Raw genomic sequence first — 24157 nt, forward strand, 5'->3', positions numbered from 1 at the left:
AAGGACATTTTGTTCCCTAGTCCTAAGTCTCTGGGGAACAGGAGGCTGTCCTTTCTCCAGATGTGGAGGATAGGGAGAGAAGAATCTGTTGTTTAAAGCCCTTCATAAATGCTAGCAATTATGATTTCCCTCTGTGCCCCATTGCCCAAGAACTCCAGGCTCACCTCTGCTTCCCTTGCTTGCCCCACTCACCACCTCCTCCTCTGTCACACACTTTATTGAGCTCCATCCACTCGGAACCATTTGCAGATTGAGGAATATGTCATGTGCTCTCTTACCTCTGGGGCTGGGCACATGTAGGCATATCAGTTAGGATTAGGTTCAGCTGTATATTACAACAACGACAAAACAAATAAGTAGTTTAAATCTGACATTTATTTATTTGGCATGTGAAAGAAGCCAGAAGGGTGGCTCTCCAGGGCTGATATAGCAGCTTCACAGTTGTCAGGACGCAAGCTCTTCTTAACTTTCTGCTCTACCATACTTAGTAGTTGGTTTCCATCTCAAGTTTGCTTTATGACACAAAATAGCTGCTGGCACTCCAGCCATCAAGTCCACATTCCAGGCAGAAAGATGGAGGAACTTGGTTGTATCTCCTAGTTGAGTCAGAACTCCTTCCAAGAAACCCTATAAACTTGTATTTTTATCCCATTATTCATTGCTAGCTACAAGGAAGTCTGGGAAATGTAGTCCTTTAGCTAGAAATATTGCCTAGCAGGATAAAATGATGTTCTAATCATCAGGAAAAAGAGATAGATAGATATTGGGTAGGAGCTAGTAATCTCTGCAATCAATGAATGTCCCTTCTCTTTGTTCAACTTGCTCCATTGACCCTTTTGCTCTCAGCCTAGATAGAGCTTCTTTTAGGAGACAGGCCTCTTGTAGGTACTTCCGTTGTCCCAGACTTCCTCGTTATCACACTGTATTGCACCTGCTGCTCCACCTGTCAGTCTCCTCCCTTGAACATGAGTGCCTGGAAGGCAGGGACTGTAGGTGCTCAATAAAGGCTTATGGAGTGAATGCTGGGAGAAGGCTGGGACAGCCTCATCCAGGAGCATTTCACCCTATTTCTCCCTGTTCAGAATGCTATTATAAACTCCAATTGATCTTGCTGTGTTTTCATTTCTATGTCATTACCACAAATATGCACCTAAACCTTGTTTTTGAAAGAAAAAACATCTCTTCCCCAAACCACTTGGGATGGCCCATGATTTGTACCTTCACCGCTTTGGAGAATGGCATATAAAAAACAGCATAGCATCCAAACCTATCTGGACATGGTCTGTAGGGCAATAAAATTAAAAGTAATTTATAAGTGGCAAGGAATTTGAACTGAAGCAATAATTTTATTTTGTGAGGAAAGCCAAGCTGTTCCATATAATTTGTCATTCAGACAGGGCTCTCTGACTTGCTCAAGCCAAAGGCTCCTAACTCCTTCCCATCTCTGACTGACTCCTTCTGATTTAATTCTAAGTGGCCGAGCTCCCAGTATCTCCAGTAAAGATGTTTGCTATCTCTTGGCTTAGGCAGGTTGTCTATACTCTTTGTAAATGGCTGATCTGAGATGAAAAATTTTGGCCATATTATCCTAGAAATGTGCTCCTAGAAGAACTCTGTCAGTAGTTTTCAATTCTCTATCACTGTTTACCAACCCATTCCAAAATTTAGTTGCTTAAAACAACAATTTATTATTTCACAAGATCCTGTGGTTTGGCTGAGCTTAGCAGGGCAGCTCTTCTGTTCCTTGTGTATTGCTTAGGTCACTCCTGTGGTTGCCTTCAGCTGGGAGCTTGCTTGTGATTGGAACATCCAAAATGGCCTCTCCTCATACCCCATTTTCCATGATGTGATTATTCCACATTGCATGCCTGTATCAAAACATCTCCTGTACCCCATAGATATACACACCTACTATGTACCCACAAACATTAAGCATAAAAAAAAAAGGAAAAAAATGGACTACCCTTCTCCAGGGCCTCTCTCCACATGGCCTTGCACCATTCAGTAGCCAAACTTGAGCTTCCTTCAGCATGGCAGCTGGCTTCCAAGGAGGAACTTTCTAAGGGGGCAAGCCCAAATTTGCAAGTGCTTCCAAGGCTTTATGCCTGCTAATATCCCATTGGCCAAAGCAAGTCATGAGGATAATCCAAGAGTCAATGAGAAAGGGGAATACACAGTCCACAAATACTAAGTGACATGTTTCCTTGACCACCAATATAATAATCTACACAAGTGCCCTCTAAGGAGAATGGAACAGGAGGGGAGAAGACTAGCCTGGGGTGAGCTGCATTCCTTTTAGTATAAGTTCCACGACTTCATGACTTATTCTTTGAGCTCCAGAGGCAGAGCCAGTGGATGAGGGCTATAAGGTGGCAGGTTTGTGTTTTAATAGGAGCTGCCTAACAGTGAGACACCTGCTTTGTGAGATAGTGAGCCACCCATTGTGGGGAGTATTCAGAGAGAATCTAGATTGCCTCTTGGTGGGGATGTGTAAGGAATTCTTGCCCGAGCTAAGAGCTGGACTAAATAATGGATAAGCTTCCTTTTAACTCAGAGTCTATTTAAAGCTCTCCTTGGCAGGCCAAGAACATTTGTCTCACAGATAACAAATTCATGTCAAGCCACTTGCAAGGTGGGGTGGGGAACGTAGTCCTCCAGGTGGAGAAGATCCCAGCTGTGGAAGGGTCTCTGCCTGTGGATTGGGAACATTCTTCGTGCTCTCATTGATTGAGAGCTGCACTGGGGTTGAGAGGGCGGGACTTCCTGTCCCAACCAGCCCTGAGGGAAACAAACAGGAAAACGTGACAGGGTCCTGTTCAGCAGCGTCCAAACAAGCTTTCCAGAAGTACTTCCGCTCCACACAGCCCTTCAGGGGCTGCCAGGGAACGAGGAGGCAGGGGCGGGGGAGGGTAAGGGAGGCTGTCTGGGGAGAAGCCACTGACCTCCTTGCACTCCTTCAGAGCAGCTCCACTTTTGTTCTTGCAGACTGAGTTTTCTTGTGAGATTTTTGTTTAAGGAAAAGGTTCCAGGGCTAAAATTAAAAGTTTAAAACTACTCAGAGCAATTTTATCCATGAGAGACATTAAGTCAGCCGAAGTGCCCTGCTGCAGGTGGGGACCCTGCATAGCGGTGGAGGACGGGAGTAGGGAGGCAGCCCTCCAGGCCTCTGGTATTGAGGGAGGGCAGTGGAGGTGCTCAGGTTGGGGCAGGGCTGGGGCCGGGGCCAGAGTCAGCTCCTGCACCGAGGTGAGGTCTCAGGGTACAGTTTCAGGGGGCTTGGCCCTTCTTACCTGGGGGTGGCCCCAGGTCTATCTAAAGGCGCTAAGATGCCCACAGATGACAGAGCCAGAGCCAGGGATGCTGGGACGACCCCTCCTGGGGGCACTGCGGGAATGTGAGGGCTCCAGTCCAGCTCCAGGTCTGACTGGAAGATCTAGAGTTCCCCTAGATTTGGAGCCCGCCCTACACTCCTGGCAGCACCCTCTCTGGACAAGCCTGGGAGCCCGGATCCTTTTGCTCCAGAGCGCCTGGCACGTCCTCAGGGTGAGGCATCCTGGTGGCGTGCTGAAGGAGGATACCCTCCCATCTCAGCTTCAGGCAAGCGTTCTTAGGGCTTCAGGTCTAAAACACGACCCCTTTCCACCTCCAAACAAAAACAGAGTGGGGCCAGCAAGGTGGTCAGAATGGAATCTTTTGGACAAAACCAGTGCCCCCTGGAGTGAGAAGCAGACCAGTGTACCATAGCTGGAGCCTGTCTTTGGCACCTCCCACCTCCTGTTCCAGGACACCCTCCCCTCAACCCGTATATTAGTCTTCTATTGCTTTGTAACAGATTGTCACAAGTTTAGCAACTTGAAAAGACACCCGTTATTCTGTGGCAGTTGGTGGGTCAAGAGTCTGTGTACGGCTTCACTGCATCCCTTGCTCAGAGTCCCCTGGGCTGTATTCCCCTCTGGAGGCTCACCTGGGGAAGAATCCACTCCCAGATTCACTCAGGCTGTTGGCAGCATTCACTTCCTTGCAACTGTACCAAGGGTGGGGTTGGGGAGGGTCCCCCTGTTTGCTGGCTTTGACTGGAGGCTTGCCCTCAGGTCCTAGACTGCCAGCTTCGTGCCACAAAGGCCTGGCCACTGACTTCATCTGCCCTCAGATGAGGCAGTATGGTATTTTTGTCCTTAAACATAGAAAAGGTACAGTAAAAATATGGTATTATAATACCACTGACAGTCTCTGCCCTCAGGAGGGACCCAGCCCAGCCCTTCTCTTTAAGGGCCGCCTGCCTGATTAAGTCAGGCCCACCCAGGACAATCTCCCTTTAGATGAACTCAAAAATCAACCAATTTGGGACCTCAATTACCTCTGAAAGTCCCTTCATTTTTCCCATAGTCCACTGGCTAGAAGCAAGTCTCAGGTCCCACCCAAGCTCAGGGGGAGGGGGATATACAGGTTGTGAACGGCCAGAGGACGGGAATCCTGGGGGGTGTCTCCCACGCTCCGCTTTTGGAGACCTCAGGATCCAGTACCCTAATCCCTTCCCTCACTTGTGAGGACCCACACCCTGTGCCCCCCTGCCGCCTGCCCCCACCGTGCACAACTCTTCCAGTCCAGACCTGCTCGTACCAGCTCAATTTTCTGTCTTATCCTAACACAAATTTTCTCCCAGCTGTCAGACAAGATAGAAATAATTGGATCAAAGAAGTCCCCAAAGGGGACTCTGCATGGTCTTTGGGGCTTCTGCCTTATTCCAAAGAAGTGACCGGGGGAGACACGTTAGGGGTCCATGACTAGTGAATCATAAAAATGGTTTACAGTTAAGTGTTGCTTAATGACAGGGATTATGTTCTGAGAGATGTGCCATTAGGTGATTTTGTCCTTGTGCAAACATCATTGAGTTTGCCTGCTATACACCTAGGCTATACAGCATACAGCCTATTGCTCCTAGGCTACTAACCTGTACAGCATGTTACTGTACTGAATACTGAAGGTAATTGTAACATGATGGCAAGTATTTTTGTACTTAAACATACCTAAACATAGAAAAGGTACAGTAAAAATATGGTGTTGTAATCTTAAGGGACCAGTGTACTACTCTGTGTGGTGTGTTGTTGACTGAAACGCCATTATGCTGTGAGTCCTCACTATTTGGATGCTGGGAAGGTGGCTCTTAATCACTCTGCTTAGATCACCACTTATTTGCCACCCAATAGGCCCATCTTTAGTAGGATTTGGGGGTTATGTCTGCTCTTCCCACCACCCCAGAAGATGACTGATCTGATAAACCACCTACACTTTGTGTGTTTGCATTTTGCAGGGGCTCAGTACCAAAGGAATTGTCCCAGCCTCCTCTATAAAGTGTTAATAATAATGATCATGGTAATAGTCCCATTTATCGAGCACTTAACCACGTGTTGGGCATCGTGTTAAGCACTCTATGTAGTCCTCATATCAACTTGATGAAGAAGGTCCTATTTTAGAAATGTGGAAGCTGAGTCTCTGAGAGTCTAAGCCTCTTGCCCAAGGTCACAAAGTTGATGAGTGGCAGAAGTAGGATGGTCCCCTCCCTGGAATGTCAGAGTCCAAGCCCGTGTGATACTGCCGCTCCTGATCCGAACACCTCCTGTCCTCAGTCGTTCGGTTTCCATGCCCTGCACACCTCCCTGGGCACAACCATGGCTGGGGCTCTCTGAGTCAGCCCCTGACTGGCCTGGGAGAGTATACAGGGAGGGGCTGAGCATGGAGAGAAAAGAATTGCCCTGGATACAGGCTGAGGGCCTGCAGGGAGCCCTTTGCCACATGGCAGCCCAGAGCCTCCCCTGAAGCCTCAGAGGTACTGCCATAAGTGAGAAACCAACCTACACCCAGGAACCAAATGCCAACAGAGACCAGTCTGTGGTGCCTGCCAGAATAACAGAGCTTCATGTCCCCATGTGTCATCACAGGAAACATGAGACCACGCAACTAATGGGTGCCAAAGCAGCCTGGGCCCAGCATGCTGCCTCGTGAAGTGGGGACAGAGGGGCTGGGGAGCTGGAGCCAGGCTAGCTGGGTCAGGAGTCCCAGGGCTGGGCCTCCCGCTTTTAGAGCCAGAGGAAGTATCACTGAAGGACTTGGAAACAGAACACTAAGAAGACACTGGGTCTTTGCTTTGGACCCATCTTTGCTGATTTGAGGATGTCCAGGACTGAAAGCACCTGCTTTCTTGATTGGCTTTGTTTTTGCTATTGTTTTGTTTTTTTAGTTCATGACTTGTTTAGTTAAACTGCAGAGTAGGGAGTATAATGGCACATGACTCACCTCGGAGGCCTAGTAAAGATGACCTTCAAGGAAAAAGGCATGATGTCTCTGCCTCTCTGTCTCGCTCTCTGTCTCCTTCTCTCGCCAAGTCCACTTCTCTCCTTTTTTCTCTCCCCTTCCTGTTTCTCTCTGAATTCCTCCTGGCTTCTCCATCTTCTAGAGAGTCATCAGTTCTGGGACTCCCACTGCTTCTGAAAAGACATCAGTGAATTGGGGGATGTCTGGGACAGCTGAATAATAAAAATTGCACGTGGAGAGACAGGGATTGATTGGTGCCTGAATGAGTGGGCTAATTTGATTCACATTGATCGAACTCCCGGGATGTGCCAGCCTCTGTGCTCAGCCCTGGGTGTGGGCGTGTGTTGCAGGGAAGTGGAGATGGGGGCTGGGGGAGGAAGCTACAGAAGCCTAACCCTGGCCGTAAGGATTCTTAGGAGGGCGGGGGGGAGAGTCAGCCTCCCTGCCTCAACCAGGGGTGCTTGTCCCAATTCCACCGTAGTCTCTGGAGAGGGGGAAGCAGAGGAGATTGATTTTCAGTTTCCAGGGCACTGTCATCCTCTGTCCTTCTTAGCAAATGCCTCCCCCACCATCTTTAGTCCCCTCTGTCATGTTCACTGCTGCCTGAGGTCCCCTTCTGTTTCTGTCAGAAATAACCCGAATCAAAGGCAGTCTCCAGACAAGTGAGGGGACTGACACCTCTCAGAAAGTCCTGTCCTCACCCACTTCTGTACCCAAGTGGAAGAAGAGAAACCTCATGAAGCTGAAGGAGGGAATCTCATTACCCAGGACCCAAAGGAGACGGGGTTTTCATGAGTGGGACGATTAGAGCTCTGGAAGTTCCTTGCCCACTTACAGACCCCGTTCTCTAGCCCAAGATTAGAGGTCTGTTCTGGTCCTCACACACTCTGTCTTGGGGCTGGGGAGGGGACTGCAGGGAGCCAGACATCTGTGGTCAGGGCCTGGCCACATGAACCACGGGAGAGAACAGATAGGATGTTTTGAGGTAACCTCATGTTTTTTCTGCTAGTCAATTTGGTTTATTGTTCAGATCTTCAGCTGTAATTACAGGGAAACCCAAACCTAATCCTCACCAGGTTTAATCAGGAGAGCTGATTTACAGATTGATTACAACTTAATAGATTTATTAGGAGCTGAGTGGGGCCAGCATGTAATGGGCTGAGTGAGGCTGGCCTGTTGCACTGGGAGACAGAAAAAAAGAATGAAAGCCAAAAGCCAGGGAGAAAGGGAAGGGAGTTAGGAGGTAAGCAGAGGGAGAGGTGGGGGAGAGAATCCAAAGAGAAGAGATGGGCTTCAGACAAGCGGAGGGGAAGAAGCAAGGGGAACTGAGTGAATGTGGGAAGAAAGCCTTTGGGACCAATCTTTCCAGCAATTCTCAGGAACTAGGCAGGGCTCATTGTTTAACTTTTCTGAGCCTCAGTGTCTTTATCTGTAAAATCTGTAAAACAGGTAAAAAAAATTAATACCTACCTCATAGGGTGCTTGTGATGTAAAATGGGATTGTGCATGCAAAAGAACTAGGTATGGTTCCTGATACCTGGGGTTGGGGGGTGTGTGCAGGGGTCAGTGGAATAAAAGGAAGAGGGAGGAAATAGGAGAGACAGCAAAGAGAAAGATGACAAAAAAGAGAATATTGGCAGCAACGGATTCACATACTATATATAACTGCCATGGAAGAAACTGCTACACGCCCTCCCCATCCATTCCCCCCTTCCTCCATAGTAATGAGCTTTAAATATTTGATTTAGATTTTTTTTCTTTGAGACAGAGTCTCGCTCTGTCACCCAGGCTGGAGTGTAGTTGTGCAGTCTCGGCTCACTGCAGCCTTAACCTCCTGGGCTCAAGTGATCCTCCTGCCTCAGCCTCCTGAGTAGCTGAGACTACAGCTATGTGCCACCACGCCTGGCTAATGTTTTAATTTTTTTTAATTTTTTTTTTTTGTAGAAACAGGATCTCATTATGTTGCTCAGGCAGGTCTAGAATTCCTGGGCTCAAGCAGTCCTCCTGCCTCAGGCTCCCAAAGTGTGATTTAGATTGTTTATTTAACTTTTAATTTAGAATAAAGTTTCCTAGGCTCTTTTGTAGTTAGATGAGGCCAGTGGATATAAGTGGAAGAGATCTATGCAGGTCTAGGGGATGCCTTTGAAAGGAAAAGATGCACTCTCTCCTTCCCTCTTCCCAGTGGCTGGTGCACCATCTTGAGCCATGCAGACAACGCTTCCCCGCATCATAGGAATGTCAGAGTGTCGTGATAAAAGGTTCCTGGGTCTGTGACTCTGTAGCCACCACAGGAGCATAGGCAGTCCTAGTGACTCTGGGGAATTAAGCTACTTTACTGCCCTAAAATTTTAGGAAAAACAAAACAAAACAAAACAAAAAACCATTATCTTGTTTAAGCCACTTTGATGTTGCATCTTTTTAATATGCATCCCCACCTTGATTCTAACTCAGAGCTGTCCAATCAGACTTACTGAGATGATGAAAATATTCTCTGTTTACATTGTCCAGTGTCCAGTATGGCAGCCACCAGCCTCTACATGTGGACGTTGAACGTCTGCAATATGACCAGTGTGACTGAGGAAATGAATTTTAAGTTTTAATCAATGTTGATTAATTTAACTTTAAATTTAAGTAGCCACATGTTAATAACTACTAACTGAGAGGCTACTTGTTCTTCTCTGGAGACAACCCTCTTGCCCTTCAAGCGGCTTCTCCATGAAGGGAAGAGGCCTCTGGGGGCGTGTCCCCTCAGCTTCCAGGTGTGGTTCAGAATTCTGCCCATGTTTCAGCAGTGCACGGTCTAGGAGTCCTTGGTTCTTAAGAGAATGAAAGTCTGTCCAAGTTCAGCTGCTTTTAGACCAGAGAGGCCCCTGCTGGCTCTCGTGTTCTCTGTCTTAACAGCTTCCACATTCTTCTCGATAACCTGGTCATCAGCCCCAGCCTTATCCACTTTGGAAAAATGTAAATAAAACTGTTGGCATAAGAAATGTGAGTTGCCAAGGTGAAGTGCTAGCTCTGAGTGTCTACTGTGGGAATCCTTAGATCCTAGACAGTTATCTCCTCCTCAGCCTTGCTAGAGCTCCTCTCAGCCTGTTTTTCTCAGATCATCAACACTTTAAATTCAGTGCGAGAAAGATTCTTCCTTGGGTCCTTAAAGGCTGTATAAGGTTGTCTAATAGTGACCCTTGTTCTTACTCTGGGTCCTAGGCCCCATCTTCTCCCACTCGGAGTGCTGTGCCCAAGCTCACCTTCCCACAAGTTGGATAGTTCCTGCTACCCTTCATCCCTCCCTTCTGACTTCCTGGAAGCACTAAGGTTTCCAAATACTTCTGTAAACAGCTGGCATCTAAATCTAGACTGCCTGACCTGAGTATTCCTCTACTGACGAGGTTGCTTTCCCTTTTTTTTTTTTTTTTTTAAAGAAGACTTACAGAGGAGAGGTCCCTTCCATTAGAACAGAGACCCACCCTAAGTCCAGTAGGGCATCCTGGCTCCAGCAGGCCTCTCAGTGGGAAGATGGGAGGAGGCGGTACTCATGCCTTCACTTCTCTTATCAATCTTGGCTTTAGAAGCATTCTTCTCCCTCATCATGTTCTTCTGCAAACATGATACCATTATGGCTTCAGGGGACCAATGGGGAGGACAAATGTTACTAAAGGAAGGAGGAGGGGAAGCTCTATCCACAGAAGAAGCAGGAAATAAACCACCTGATCCAAAGAGCTGAAATAAAAGTACTATTCTAATTTATGATCTAATTCCACACTCCTGGTCCTTTGGAGTGGGAAGGGTGAGTGTGGAAATTCGTATTAAACAAATGGAGAATAGAGGCACAGAGAAATGACTTGCTCTGTCCACAGTCATGTAGCTGGGTGGAAGTGGAGGTGTGAGTAGACACCAAGCTGAGGCTCTGTCTTTAAGATCACATTTTGCACAAGTACGTTGCATCCAGAAAAGGCAACCAGAAGATTGGCTCTGGAAGTCAGCATGTAGAGGGAAGCCCAAACACAAGGCTCATGAAGTTCAAGACCAGTGACTTAGAAGATTCATTGCTAAGAGGTTCACTAGCTTCTTCTAGCAGACCTTGGTCATTACAGTTATGTCTGTCTAGCACGCATCCCTACACCCCTTTTCTGGTTGCAGTACCACCTATTTCTTTGGGAGTACTTCTATCCACTCCTTTAGGTGTGATGTGGGGTGTGAATCACAGAATGCCACCCATTACAGGCCATGTCAAACTCAGTACTCAATCATGGTACCCTGGCAACAGTGACTGATCCAAGAGCTGGGCCCATTACCAAAGATGGAACGACGAGAACCACTTCCCTGTGAGAAAGAAGTCTCTTTCTCCTGGCCTTGTTTGGAAGGGTGTGATTTTGGGGTTTTCAGAGGCCATCTTCCTCACCACAAGGAGTGACCCAGTCTCTGCAGACTGAAGCCACACACAGAGGGGAGCAGAGCCGAGAGCTGAGAGATGGGAGCGGGGAAGCGGCGAAGGGTGGAGATGGAGATATACATATAGAGATTAGAATATTTATAGACATAATTTGAGCCCTTCTATGGACTTCCCAGCCATGTAAGCCCATTGTATCAGCTAGGGTTCAACCAGAGAAGCAGAACCAGTAGAATAATATAGATAGGAGAGGGAGAGAGAGAGAGAGAGAGAGAAGGAGAGAAGGAGAGAGAGAGAGATGGACTTATAAGGAATTGGCTGGCACAATTGTGGCTAAACAAGTCTGAAGTCTGTAGGGCAGGTGTTCTGTGCTGGAAATACACGAGGGGAAAAGAAAAGACGCACACAAGACTTTTTTATTTTTATTTTTATTTTTTAGACGGAGTCTTACTCTGTCACCAGGCTGGAGCTCAGTGATAACGATGTCAGCTCACTGCAACCTCCGCCTCCCGGGTTCAAGTGATTCTCCTGCCTCAGCCTTCCAAGTAGCTGGGACTACAGGTACATGCCACCACGTCCAGCTAATTTTTTGTATTTTAGTAGAGACTGGGTTTCACCATGTTGGTCAGGTTGGTCTCGAACTCTCGACCTCGGGTGATCCACCCTCCTCGACCTCCCAAAGTGCTGGAATTACAGGCGTGAGCCACCGTGCCCAGCCCACACACAAGACCTTTTAAGGGTAAACAACCTTTATCCCACGTGTATGGCAATATAGATATAATAAGCAAATGATATAAAATGCAAATTGCAGTGGAAAGGAGTGAAGGGAAAAGATATGTACATATATATTTACACCACCAGATTATGGAGGAAGCATCACCAGACTGGGAAGCAACAGCCTGGGCTCCAGAGTGGGCCGCCGGTCCGTGCACAGATGAGGAGAGGTCTCATGGAGCTTCAGCGCGATCTGGGACCCTAGCTCTTTTGTAACGAGTTGTTTGGCATGAGGCCCAGTCATGAGGGCCCTTCACGACTGGGCTCAAGGAACACAAAAAGGTCTACTTGTTTTTGTGATTGTCTGTTGTTTCTCACTAACTAACGTACAGGAGCAGATTTCTCCGAAACATTGCTGGATGAATGCCTCAGGGGGCTCATGCAACCTGTTCCGGAACTTGGTGACCATTGTTTATGTCCATGTTCAGTTGAGTTCAAATTTAATATTTAACTTTTCCTCCACATTCAGCCTCAATTTGATACTCAGTTGTAAGATAAAATGTGTAAAGATACATGGGGAAGGCATAGCTGATATAGATTACTGATACAGGGTAAACACAGGAGAATTAAAAGCACAATTAATAAAAACCACACCCACCACGGCCAATGCCAATGCCAGTTGGACAGCCAATTCACGATGGGGTGCCTGTGGTTAGATTCTAACTGCTTTGTTTTTGCATGTCTTGGGCAAGGAGAGTAATATTGTGAGAATTGTCAGGGATATACACACAAGATTCAGCACGCAGTAAGGCGCAAACCCTTCCTTGGGCTGCTGAAAGCATGTCTAATGCCATTTGATTTTGCAACACAACAGTACACACCTGAGCAAATTCATCTGCTAACAATATAAGTCCAGTGCTACTGTCATTAAGAGCTTTTTCTACGTGCAAGCTTAATATTTTAATTTGTTGTTGAAGCGGGATTGTACCAGCAGTGGTATGGTACCACCACTAGGGAGTCTGGCGCATTTGTAACCAGCAATATTTGTAAGTAACTAGATTACTGGGGAGGGGAATATTATCCCAGATAGTGAATGGAATTAATGGCCACCCCCAAGTGCATCTCCCCGTTCAGTTCGGCGGCAGGTATCACCACCCATAGGATCCGCATACCCAGAGGGCCCCCCAGGGAAGGGGAAGTGTTCTACTATAATCATATTGCTGTAATGTGTAATTTAAATAACGAAGGTGCTGTGTTGCCTTGGGAGCACTGTTATTGATTTGGAGTATGTGCTGACAACTGTCTGGTGGGAGAAACCCCAGAGTGTCATTGGGGAAGCCATTTAAGGCTCCCAAAGGGGGGAGCATAAGGAGTCCAGCTACCAGTATGACAGTTTCCCAGTATATGCCGTTCCAGGCATATCAGGCAGGATACAAAAGCTTTTGACTCATTGCAAGGGCGGATTTTGCCTTTTGTTGAACTTGGGCAAGAATAGACTGTTTGGTTTGGTTAAAAGAAGTTCAGGTTGTACTACAGGTGCTATTCTCCCAACCCCATTGGTAGCAACAGAGCCACTTGGAAATATTAGCAGAGATAATATTCTAAGGTAATCTATTCCCTGCAGCCTCTGGCAACTCGACACATACCCAGCACTGACTGCAGTTGACCTCTTTTGCAGCAGTGGCTACCCAGTTAATAAATTCATTCTAGGCCTCAGACACAAAGACACAAGTGGTGAACATCAGTAGATAGGTCATTCCCTGTAATAACAAAAGTGGAGGGGAACATGATATTGTTTTTTCATATTTAGGAAGTTGTACTATGCCTTCATTTTCTGCTCCCATGGCTACAAGGTCACCAGCCTTAGGGGTGGGATCTGATGGACGCTGTACCCATATTTTGGCTCCAGGATTTAAGCCACTAGTACCAGTGGATCTGAATAACCTGGTTCTGTATGTAGCCTCTGTTGGGGCAGAGATTTCCTACAGGGTTAATTGCTGACAAGGTACCACTAACAATTGAGCAACTGGTATCTGCAGTTTTATAGCAAAAGAATCTGGAGTGGTATTGTATAAAATGACCTTTAACTCTCCCCGGTAATCACTGTCAGTTATACCCCTGTGTACTGTAATACCCCGCATTGCAAGACCTGATTGGAATGTAATCCACCCATAATGCTTGCAAGGCATAATACCTATAATAACTCCTAAGCCAGTGGCTACCGTGTATATACTTTGGGCGGGAATTATCCCAGGCTTTAAACTATATAATTCCAAACTGGCGGCTCCTCTCGTACTCCTCCATGGGAGTGGGTGGATTTTCCAGCATTTTAGCAAGAGCGGTTGGACTACACCCACACACTTAGCAATTTGTAAGTGTAGGGTAAGCATTCGGCTCAGTGGGGTTTCAGATGTTGTTAATGGCTGATTATTTAAAATTTGTAGTATCTCAAACAGGTGATCCTGCCATTTTTCTAACTTACCTTGCCCTAACACCTTTAGCTGTTTTTGCAATAACCCATTCATTCTTTTGATTAGGCCAGCTGCCTGTGGGTGGCACGGGATGTGGAAAATCCATTCTATGCCATGTTGGGCTGCAAAGGTTTGTACAGCCTTACCTTTGAAATGGGAGCCACTGTCCATTTGAATTTGTATGGGCACACCATAATATAGAATTAGGATGTTTAAGGTTTTAATAGTGTTAGTTTGGTTAGCATTAGCATAAGCGCAGGCTACTAGGAACCCTGAGTAGGTGTCTACAGAAGTACATATATATTGGCACCCTTTAGAAGTGGCAAAGGACAAGCATAGTCCATTTGCCAAATTCATCCTGGCATTTTCCCCCTATGAATGTGCCCCAAAACCCTCTGAGGAACTGGCTTCAGAGGGTTCAAAGAGGGTTTGAAGAGAGTTCAAAGTTGTGTGAACCACATCCTGTGGTAATGATATCCCTCTTTGCTCTCCCCAAGCCACGGTTCCCTGGATGCCTAGATGTCCTCACTGGAAATGCACCCATTGCGTGAGCGCAGCCAAATCCGGTTCTTCCGGGCCTGAGTCTGCAGTAATAGTGAAAATTTTAGCTTGTTATTCTGCCTGCTGATTAGTCTGTCAAGAGAAAGCAGAGACGCATGAGCATCAACATGGAAAATGGTGATAATGGTGGTGTGTGCCAGGATCCAGATATCTTCCCAGTATTGTTTTCCCCAAACCTCTTTATTCCCAATTAACCATTTGTTTTGTTGCCACTGGGGCATCCAAGTAGTGAGACCATTTTCTACTGACCAAGAGTCAGTATACAAGTGACAAATCCTGAATAGCTCCAGCCTCCTCCTGAATAGCTCGGAGGACAGCCACCAGTTCAGCCAGCTGGCTGTTCCCACCCCTTCCTTCAACAGAAATGCTTATGTTTTTAACAGGATTATGAGCCACAGCCTTCCAGCATTGGGTCCCACCAATGTATTTGGTGGATCCTTCAGTAAACCAAATGTGTTTCTGATTCTCTGGGTTTAGCTCTTTAAAGGATTTGCCCCGTTGTAGGTGGCGGGGGCTGGGGGGGTGCTCTTTCCCTATCTGCAGGACTTGCGGGGTGGTGTCCTGGGTTGGCAAATTTTGTACATCCTCATGTAAAAACGATAGCCCCTTTGGCCCCGGCTTAGCCCCACCTCGTATGTACCATTTCCATTTGATGATGCAACTTTTTTGGGTGTGCCCTATTCGGTGATTTCTGGGGAGCTCATGACCCAAGTCATAATAGGAATTTTGTGCCTCATAATGACATCATGGTTGTAGCAGGGGCACTCTGTTTCTGGCAAAGCCCAGCAACAAGCTAACAATTGCTTCTTGAAAGGGGTATAAGTTTTCCCAGCCTCTGGCAGTTTCCTGGTCCAAAACCCCGAAGGTACCCTCTTCCCATCTTGTTTCTGCCAAAGACTTCAATTAGCATGTTGATCTAGGACAGTTACTTGCAGTTCTTCTGGCCCATCCCGTATGGGCCAGAAGATAGATCCAGGGCCAGTTGCACTGCTTGTTTAGCATGTAAAAGTCATAGCGTTTTCTAGTGACTGCATGCAAAGGTTGTAAAATGTTACCCAAGTGGGGAATATGATGTCTCCAGAATCCAAACAAGCCAATAGATTTCTGGGCCTCTTTTTTAGTGGTAGGGGTTGCAAATTCTAGTATTTTAGCCTTAACCTTTGGTAAAATGGACTATTTCTCTGCATTCCATAGGACACCAAAGAACTTTACAGTTTGTGCAGGTCCTTGAATCTTACTAGAGTTAATTTCCCATCCTTGAGATAGGAGCTGGGTTTTTACCTGCTCCAAACCCCGGCTAACTAGTTCTTCAGTTTCCCCCTGAATTAAAATATCATCAATATAATGACTGATTTGAAGTCCCAAATAATTTAGGTCTGGCCTTGTAGCATCTAAATGCTCAGCAACTTGCCGATGGCAAATGGTGGGGCTATGTTTGTACCCTTGAGGCAAGCAAGTAAAGTATATTGTCTCCTGTCCCATGTGAAAGCAAATTGGTCCCATATCTGAGGCTTTAAAGGGATGGCAAAGAAGGCATTGGCTAGATCAATTACAGCATACCATGTTCCAGGATGCTGTTGGACCAGTTCAACAATGGTTATTACATTGGGACAGCAGCAGTTAGAGGCAGAGTGACTTTATTTAAGGCCTGATAATCCATGGTCATATGCCAACTCCCATCAGATTTCCTAACGGGCCAAATAGGATTATTCTATTGAGTGGTAGTTGGCACTAAGACACCCACCGCTACATAATTCTGAATGGTTTCAGTAATTTACTTGTGTCCTCCCAGAATACAATATTGCTTCAAATTTATTATTTGAGTGGCAGCAGGAATATCTACCTCGTAATGCAAATTGCCTATGGTAACTGGGCAGACTAACTTTAAGGACCTTACTTCGAAGGAGTGTCGGTCATCTGGCAAGTAGAGAGTGCTCCCTTTTAGGATGTCAATGCCAGTAATATATTTGGGGATGGGTACAATCATAACTTTATGTTCTTTTCCATGCCTATTTCCTATTTTCATTTGTATAGCAGAATAGTAGGCAGGAATCTCTTTTCCTGTGAGACCAGAAATGACCACTTTAGGTGCATGAAATGTACTAGGGTTTCCATACATTAGAGTGGCGTCAGCCCCTGTATCAATTAGGGCTTTAGAGTAGTAATAGTATTGTTTTTCCAGTAGATGTTAAGCTTCACATATGGTTGCATATCTATGCACTATATTTGCAAAGAGGCCTGGCCTTCCCGTCATAGTCTAGCTAAAGAATCCAATAATTCTTGGTAAGAGCCTCCCAATGGCTGGGTTATAGGGGTACTCAATGGAGGCACGCTGGGGATGACTCCCGGCCCAAAACTAGAGGGCCCACCTGTTGTTATTTGGCACACATTCCTCACTTTTTGTTGGTCCAGTTTCCACAACTCTTTAGCTTCCTTGCCATCAATTTGTTCTCTGGGAACCCCTGCCTTTAATAAATCTGCAAACATATCCTTCCGACTAACCCGAGATTGGTCCTGGATTTGTCTGCCCCGCTCCTTAATCCTCTCCTCCCCACAGGGCATCTGATCCCCCAAGTCCTATAGCTGACCTAGTTGTTCCAGTACCTCCCGTGTGGGAGTATCGGTACGGGAAAATAATAAAGATGTTAACACCATTCTATAAGCAGGTGGAACAATCTTTAAAATCTTATTGCAGATTGTAGGACTTAAGGGTGTTGACTCTATGTTATCAGCCATTCCCAGTACCACAGCTGTTTTCATGGCCTCCTCCTTTAACCGCATAGCATACTCCTTAAGTGTATGCCAGGGCTTTCCCTCATCTGGCCGTGCACCCTTTGTGGAATATTTCTGTCCGGCCACATTGAAGGCCAATTGCCACAAAGATATTTCATCTAAAACATTTCCCTCATCATTAGTAGGGTGGGGTCCAGTGGCCCAGTTTCAAAGAGCCAGCTGAATTTTGGGTACCCACGAGAGGGTAACAAACTTTAGAACATTCCCTGAGTCCACTCTAATGCCATTGGCACCCTGTTCATTAATTCGAACCAACCAAGTAATTACACTTTCCCCTCCCTTTTGTCCAAAGGTTTGTAAAATGTCTGCTATTTCCTGCTGGGTAAAGTCTTCTACAGTGCCTCTCCAGACCATCTGTCCGTCCCGCCCCCGCTCTACGGCCCGTGGCCACCTCCAGGGTCTGGCCTCAGCAGGTTCCCTTTATTTATCAGAGGAGTAAGTGGTCCCTTCTTCATCATCATCCCATATATCTCCATCCCATGTGTCTGGGTCCCACTCAGGGCCTGCTCGAGCAAGAGCTACCTGTACCTTCTGCCTATCCACCTTGCCTTGCCTGTTCTTATACTTGTACCAGGTCACCCAGACAGCTGTTTTGTCAGCAATAGCCTGGTAGCTTTGGGCTTGATCAGTCAGGACATAGGCCTGGCATTGGGCCAAAGCCAGCCTAGAAGTTAAGTCAGCATTTTCCTTTTCCAGCTTACTTTTTTCTTATAGCAACCAATCCCTATCTTGACACATTAACTTATAAGCAGTAAACAAGCACCATCCACGCCAGATCTCCTTGGCATCTCCTTTGCCGACTGGAATCCCCTGCAGCACTTCACACACAGCCAAAGGTTCAAATTGCACTGATTTAGATTCCCAGTTCTCACAAGGCCAGTTCCCCTGGACCATTTAATTGCCAAAAGGGAAAACTGGGGGAGTTCCCATCCTGGGATATGGGAAGTCCCTGAGCTTCCATTCCTGTCCTTGCAGCCGAAAAGCAGCATACTTTTGTTTTCGAATCCTGTTCGTGATGCCAAAAAATGTTTTGTGCAGGAAACGCACGAGGGGAAAAGAAAAGACATACAATACCTTTTAAGAGTAAGCAACCTTTATCCCACGTATATAGCAATACAGATATAACAAGCAAATGATATAAAATGCAAATTGCAGCGGAAAGGGGAGAAGGGAAAAGATATGTATATGTATATTTACACTCACCAGACTATGGAGGAAGGATCACTAGACCAGGAAGCAACAGTCTGGGCTCCAGAGTCAGCCGCCAGTCTGTGCATAGACGAGGAGAGGTCTCATGGAGCTTCAGCACGGTCTGGGACCCTAGCTCTTTTGTAACGAGTTGTTTGGCATGAGGCCCAGTCATGAGGGCCCATCGTGACTGGGCTCAAGGAACACAAAAAGCTCAACTTGTTTTTGCAGCTGTCCGTTGTTTTTCAATAACTAACGTACAGGAGCAGATTTCTCCGAAACACTGCTGGGTGAATGCCTCAAGGGGCTCATGCAATCTGTTCCGGAACTTGGTGACCATTGTTTGTGTCTATGTTCAGTTGAGTTCAAATTTAATATTTAACTTTTCCTCTACAGAATGCAGCCACAAGGGAAGGTCACAAGTAGGCTGGAAACCCATGGCAAGAGCTGAAGCTTGATGATGTCCTTCAGCTTCAGTCAGGAAGAAAGTTCTAAGGGGAAAGGAGAGCAATTGTTGACCCAGCAGCTACTTGGAGGATCTCCCTCAGAGAAGGCCCATTTTTAAGGAGCTTAAGTCAGGCCCACGCATGATAATCTCCCATTAATTAACTTTTTTATTTTTTTTCTATTTGAGACACGGTCATGCTCTGTTCCCAGGCTGGAGTGCAGAGCCACAATCATGGCTCAATGCAGCTTCCATTCCTGAACTCAAGTGATCCTCTTGCCTCAGCCTCCTGAGTAGCTGAGACTTCAGGCATGTGCTACCACACCCAGCTAATTAAAAAAAATTTTTTTTTTTTTTTTTGGTAGAGATGAGGTCTCACCACGTTGCCCAGGTTCCACTGATAAACTTAAAGTCAACTGATTGGGAACTTTGTTTTATTTATTCATTTTTTTGAGACAAGGTCTGTCTCTATCACCCAGGCTGGAGTGCAGTGATCTCAGCTCACTGCAACCTCTGCCTCCTGGGCTCAAACCACCCTCTCACCTCAACCTCCCAAGTAGCTGGGACTACAGGCACGTGTCACCACATCCAGCTAATTTTTTGTATTTTTTGAAGAGACAGGATTTTGCCATGTTGCCCAGGCTGGTCTTGAACTTATGAGCTCAAGCAATCCACCCGCCTCAGCCTCCCAAAGTGCTAGGATTACAGGTGTGAGCCACCACGCCCACCCTGATTGGGAACTTTAAATCACATCTGCAGAATTCCTTCACTGAAACACCCAGATTTGTATTTGATTAGATACCTCAGGGAAGGTGTGTGAATACTACAAAATGGCTGCTGCCTCCCTTCTGTCTTCCAACTCTTGAGCAAGAATATTCCCATTGGCCCAACATAAATGGAAACTAACTAGAAAGGGAATTCTGTGGGCTAGAGTTGAGCCTAGCCAAGTTGATACATCAAAAAGCCATTACATCCATACTTTTTTCCCCATAAACTAAATCTGAGTTGTGTTCCATCACTTGGCATGAAAAAGCCTCTGATTCAGTTGCCATTTACTTATTGAGTGCCTTATACGTATTATCTCACTTAATCCTCTTATACACAAATGAGCTAGGTATTATTTACAGTTTTGAAGACTGAAGCTCAGAGAGGTTAAAAAACTTTTTCAAAGGCTCAGAGCTTCAAACAAAGTTTGTCTTTCCACTGCTGATGCTATGATACCAATCTTTGCCAAAAAGGAGCCACCTGGTTGGAATATGAATTCCTCATGCAGTTTGGAAGCTGACTTCAGCAAATTTTTATTTTAGCTAAAAAATGTCCAAAACTTGATGTACTTTATTCATCTGATGACAGAACAAGGCCAAGAAATATATTTTTATCTTCATGACCCAATGCTTGGCCCAGATGTATTATTTGGCTGATGTAATGAACTGTTTGGTCTGTTTCCCCTGTTGCGTTTGTGTCTGATTTTTTGAGATGATCATTTAAGATTTTAACCTTTATTCGGAAGCCTCTTCCTCCCTGAAATACCTTAGATCTTAAATTCTCCTACAAACATCAGCTGCAATCACAATGTCAAGTAGATGCTGTATAAACCTCTTGCAAGAGTGGTAAGGAAAAAAGGAATGTACAGATGAACAATATTAGAAATGAAAGAGGAGACATCATTACAGCTTTGACAGACATTAAAAAGATAAGAGGAAAGTAGAAAAAGTTTTATGCCAACAAATTCCATAACTTCCACGAAATGGACACGTTCCTAGAAAAGGGATACATAGCACGTGAGACATTTTAGCTAGGATCCCAGAGAGTTAAATCTCCCAACTGCCAAATCTAAGGGCACTTTGGGGTTTACCTTACCCTTCAGTGAATTTGACACTGCTGACTGCATCCTCCTTAAAATCTTCCTATTTTGGCTTCCATGAAACACTGTTAGTGTTTCTCCATGTAAACCTCGTTTCTCTCCTTTTTTCTTTCTGCTTAATTACAGAAATTCTGTAACTTTTTTTTTTGAGACAGAGTCTCACTCTGTTGCCTAGGCTGAAATGCAGTGGTGCGACATGGCTCACTGCAGCCTCGACCTCCCCAGGCTCAGGAGATCCTCCAACCTCAGCCTCCCGAGTAGCTGGGACTAGAAGTGTGCACCACCACACCCAGCTAATTTTTGTATTTTTCGTACAGATGGAGTTTTGCCATGTTGCCCAGGCTGGTCTTGAACTCCTGGGCTCAAGCGATCCTCTTGCCTCAGCCTCCCAGTGTTGGGATTACAGGCATGAGCCACTGCACCCAGCCTCTATGACTTTTTAAATTCCATATCTGCATACAGCGCTCTAACTACCATTTGTATGCTGATGGCTCCCAAATCTGCAGCCCCAATTGCTTTCTTGATTCTCAGTTTGACTCAATATCCAACTTTTATCAAGACAATTGTCTATGCTGGCCATTTAATCAATAAGTCCCCGCTACCTCTCGGATGTGTTCAGACCCTTCAAACTCATTTCCTCCTTGTCTGCTACTAATATCTAGTTTTCATTTGGGAACTGTCCCTCCCCCATTCTCAGTCCTTTTCAGTCAGGAAGAGTCCTCCTCCCCCTCAGCCTCTACATAAGCATGTGACCTGATTTTATCCTCCAGCCCATCTTCCACACTGTGAACAAATACATCTCATTAATGGTGGTGGTTTTAAAGCCTAGGCCCAGGTCTTTGACACCCCTCCATAGAGAGGCGGGGTGTCCCCCATGAAATCTGGGCAGGCTTGTGACTGCATCGACCAGTAAAGCCCTGCAGAAGTGGCACTGTGTGACTTCCAAAGTTAGGGCAGAAAAGTCCACACAGCTTCCACCAGTCCTGCAATGTTCATTCTCTGGGGGCCTCCTCTCAGGAAATTCCCTCTCAGAAGCCAGCTGTCATATTGTGAAAAGTCCAAGTCACGTGGGGAGACCATGTGTAGGCGCTTTGCTGACCCATCCTAGTTGACCCAGCTTTCAAGTTACCCCAGTCCAGATTCCTAAGAATCTTCTCAGAAGTGGATCCTCTAGCCCCGGCTGTTCCAGCTGTCAGCCATTTCAGTCTCCTGAGCTGAGGCTCCAGATACAAGGAGCAAAGAAGACTTATCTTGATGTGCTCTGTCCAAGCTCCTAACCACAGAATTTGTGATCAGAAAAAAATGGTTGTGTTAAGCTGCTAAATTTGGGGGTAATTTGTGACATAGTGATAGTAACTGGAACACTTATGCCACACTCCTGCTTAAAATGTTCCAGTGATTCTGCGTCGCCACCACCGAGATGAAGTCCAAATTCCTTTGCCATTCAGTACTAGATGCCTGTCCACCCCACCAGATCCATCTCCTGTCTCTGCCTACACAAGCCCTAGTGCCAGCCACACTGCAATTCCTGGAATCATCCCTACTCCCCTGGGCTCCCATGCCTTTGTATATTTTGTTGTGCTGCCTGGATGTCTTTCTGACATCCAAGATATTCAGCAAATCATCTGGAAAACTGGGGGATGCAAATCCACTGACTTCCCTGAAATTCTTTTTCTCCAGGAGGAATGATTGACCGGCCCTAAGACAGTTCAAGTGCTCTGCAAAAGAATATTCACAGAATGTGGGTTATTTTCTAGGTCTCTGAATAAAATAATGGTTATATAGAATTGATTCTGGAGCCAGATTGCCTGCATTCAGCTGCCAGCTCTACCACTGATTAGTGGGGGACTTTGTGCAGCCTGTTTAACTTCTCTGTGCTTCAATTTCCCCATCTGTAGAAGGGGGAAATAAATAATCCTTAGTTTGTAGAGTTATGGTAAGGATTAAAAGAGTTAAAATGTGTAAAGGGTTTAGAATGATGCCTGGCAGAGAGTGCTTGGATAAATAAATGTTTGTTGAAAATAAAACAAATCTGCAAATAGTTAACTGTAGTCATTGCTCAAGTCCCTTTGAGTATCGCCTTCTTTGGGACACCTCCCCGGGGCCTCCCCCACGCTAGCTGGCTTCACAGATAGGTCCATGTTGTCGCAGCACCTCCGGCACATCACAGCTGCAACATTCCTCACTGTTTCTGTAAGTCTATCTTTGTAGTTGTCAGTATCTCTCAGCTCATTTCTTAGATTCTTGGAGGCAGAGGCTGGATTTTACTCATTTCTCTCTCCCTGGAATCTAAGTCTTAGTAGGCCTTCAATAAGTGTGTATTAAATGGAATCTTGCTATGATTTTAACAAACACAGTAACTCCAGGCCAGAAAAGGCTAAGCGAGTTCTTCTAAGCCATACAGGTAATTAGTGGCTGAACAAAGACTAAAAATTTTAACCCTGTTCTTCTGACTGCCAAACCTAAGCTAATGACTCGTGTGTGTGTGTGTGTGTGTGTGTATGTGTACACATGCATGTGTGTGTCCACCAGTATCATCACTAACCCCTGGCCATTTGCTTTTAAAATTATTTTATTCAGAGACTTATACAATAACCCATGTTCTTTTAGCCTCTTCTGAGACCCTGGGTTGTTTATAATATTAATTACTATTATTCCTGAAGGGAGGCTATTGCACCCTTCCAATTATTCAGACGATTTGCTGACTGTCTAATTCCGAAGACTTGAACCCCTCCCTAACGTTAGAGGAGGTAACTTTCATCCGTTTACTTTTTCCAGGTGCGGAGGCTAAGGCAGCCTTATTCAGAAAATCGAATTCAAAACAGGACCTCAAGCTGCTGGCTATTGCTTCTACCAACTGCCCCATTATTAACGCCAGACGGCGCTGTGTCCTCACTGGCTCTTTAACCACCACGTCGGGCTCAAAAGGCTCAGGTTTCCTCCAGCATAGTTCAGGGGATGGTGAACGCTTCCCAACGTGCCTGCAACAGGCGCATTTCTTTCTGCTTTTGGTGCGTGTGTGTAGGGAAGTGTCCCATCTTTTAACTAGTCTTGCGGAGACCTGGCCTGGTGTTTGAAAATCTGTTTCCTCTGTTATCGATCCGATCCCAGGATTGCTTTTTCTCTGACACTTGAAACAAATTCACTCTTTTTTTTTTTTTTTTTTAGTGATTTTTTTTTTTTTTTAACAAAATAGACCTGGAGGGGTCTGGCTAAGTTGCCCAGGCTGGTTTCGAACTCCTGGGCACAAGCAATTCTCCCACCTTGGCCTCCCAAAGTGCTGGGAATACAGGCGGGAGCCACTGCGCTCGCCCCAAACAAAATCATTTAAATCTCAATGCACTGAAGGCCGACTACGTGTCAGGCGCCGCGCGGTCCCTTGTCTCCATGTCCCTGGCCAAAGGCTGACTCTAGATCAG

General features: G+C 46.0%; 1 long non-coding RNA gene across 2 annotated transcripts; it reads right to left on the reverse strand.

Annotated features, from left to right (window-relative positions):
* Positions 1-357: 357 nt before the first annotated feature.
* Positions 358-18546, reverse strand: LOC129458321 (uncharacterized). Of its 2 annotated transcripts, none has more exons than XR_010114802.1 (5): positions 18445-18546; positions 6295-6482; positions 3965-4174; positions 2943-3031; positions 358-2778 (listed from the first exon to the last, which is right to left on the reverse strand). It is a non-coding gene; the product is annotated as an uncharacterized lncRNA (long non-coding RNA). The 2 variants fall into 2 exon arrangements; XR_010114801.1 differs by having other exon boundaries at positions 6295-6485.
* Positions 18547-24157: the final 5611 nt, after the last annotated feature.

This window comes from Symphalangus syndactylus, chromosome 19 (genome assembly GCF_028878055.3).
Source record: "Symphalangus syndactylus isolate Jambi chromosome 19, NHGRI_mSymSyn1-v2.1_pri, whole genome shotgun sequence".
In the NCBI taxonomy this organism is placed as follows: Eukaryota; Metazoa; Chordata; class Mammalia; order Primates; family Hylobatidae; genus Symphalangus; species Symphalangus syndactylus.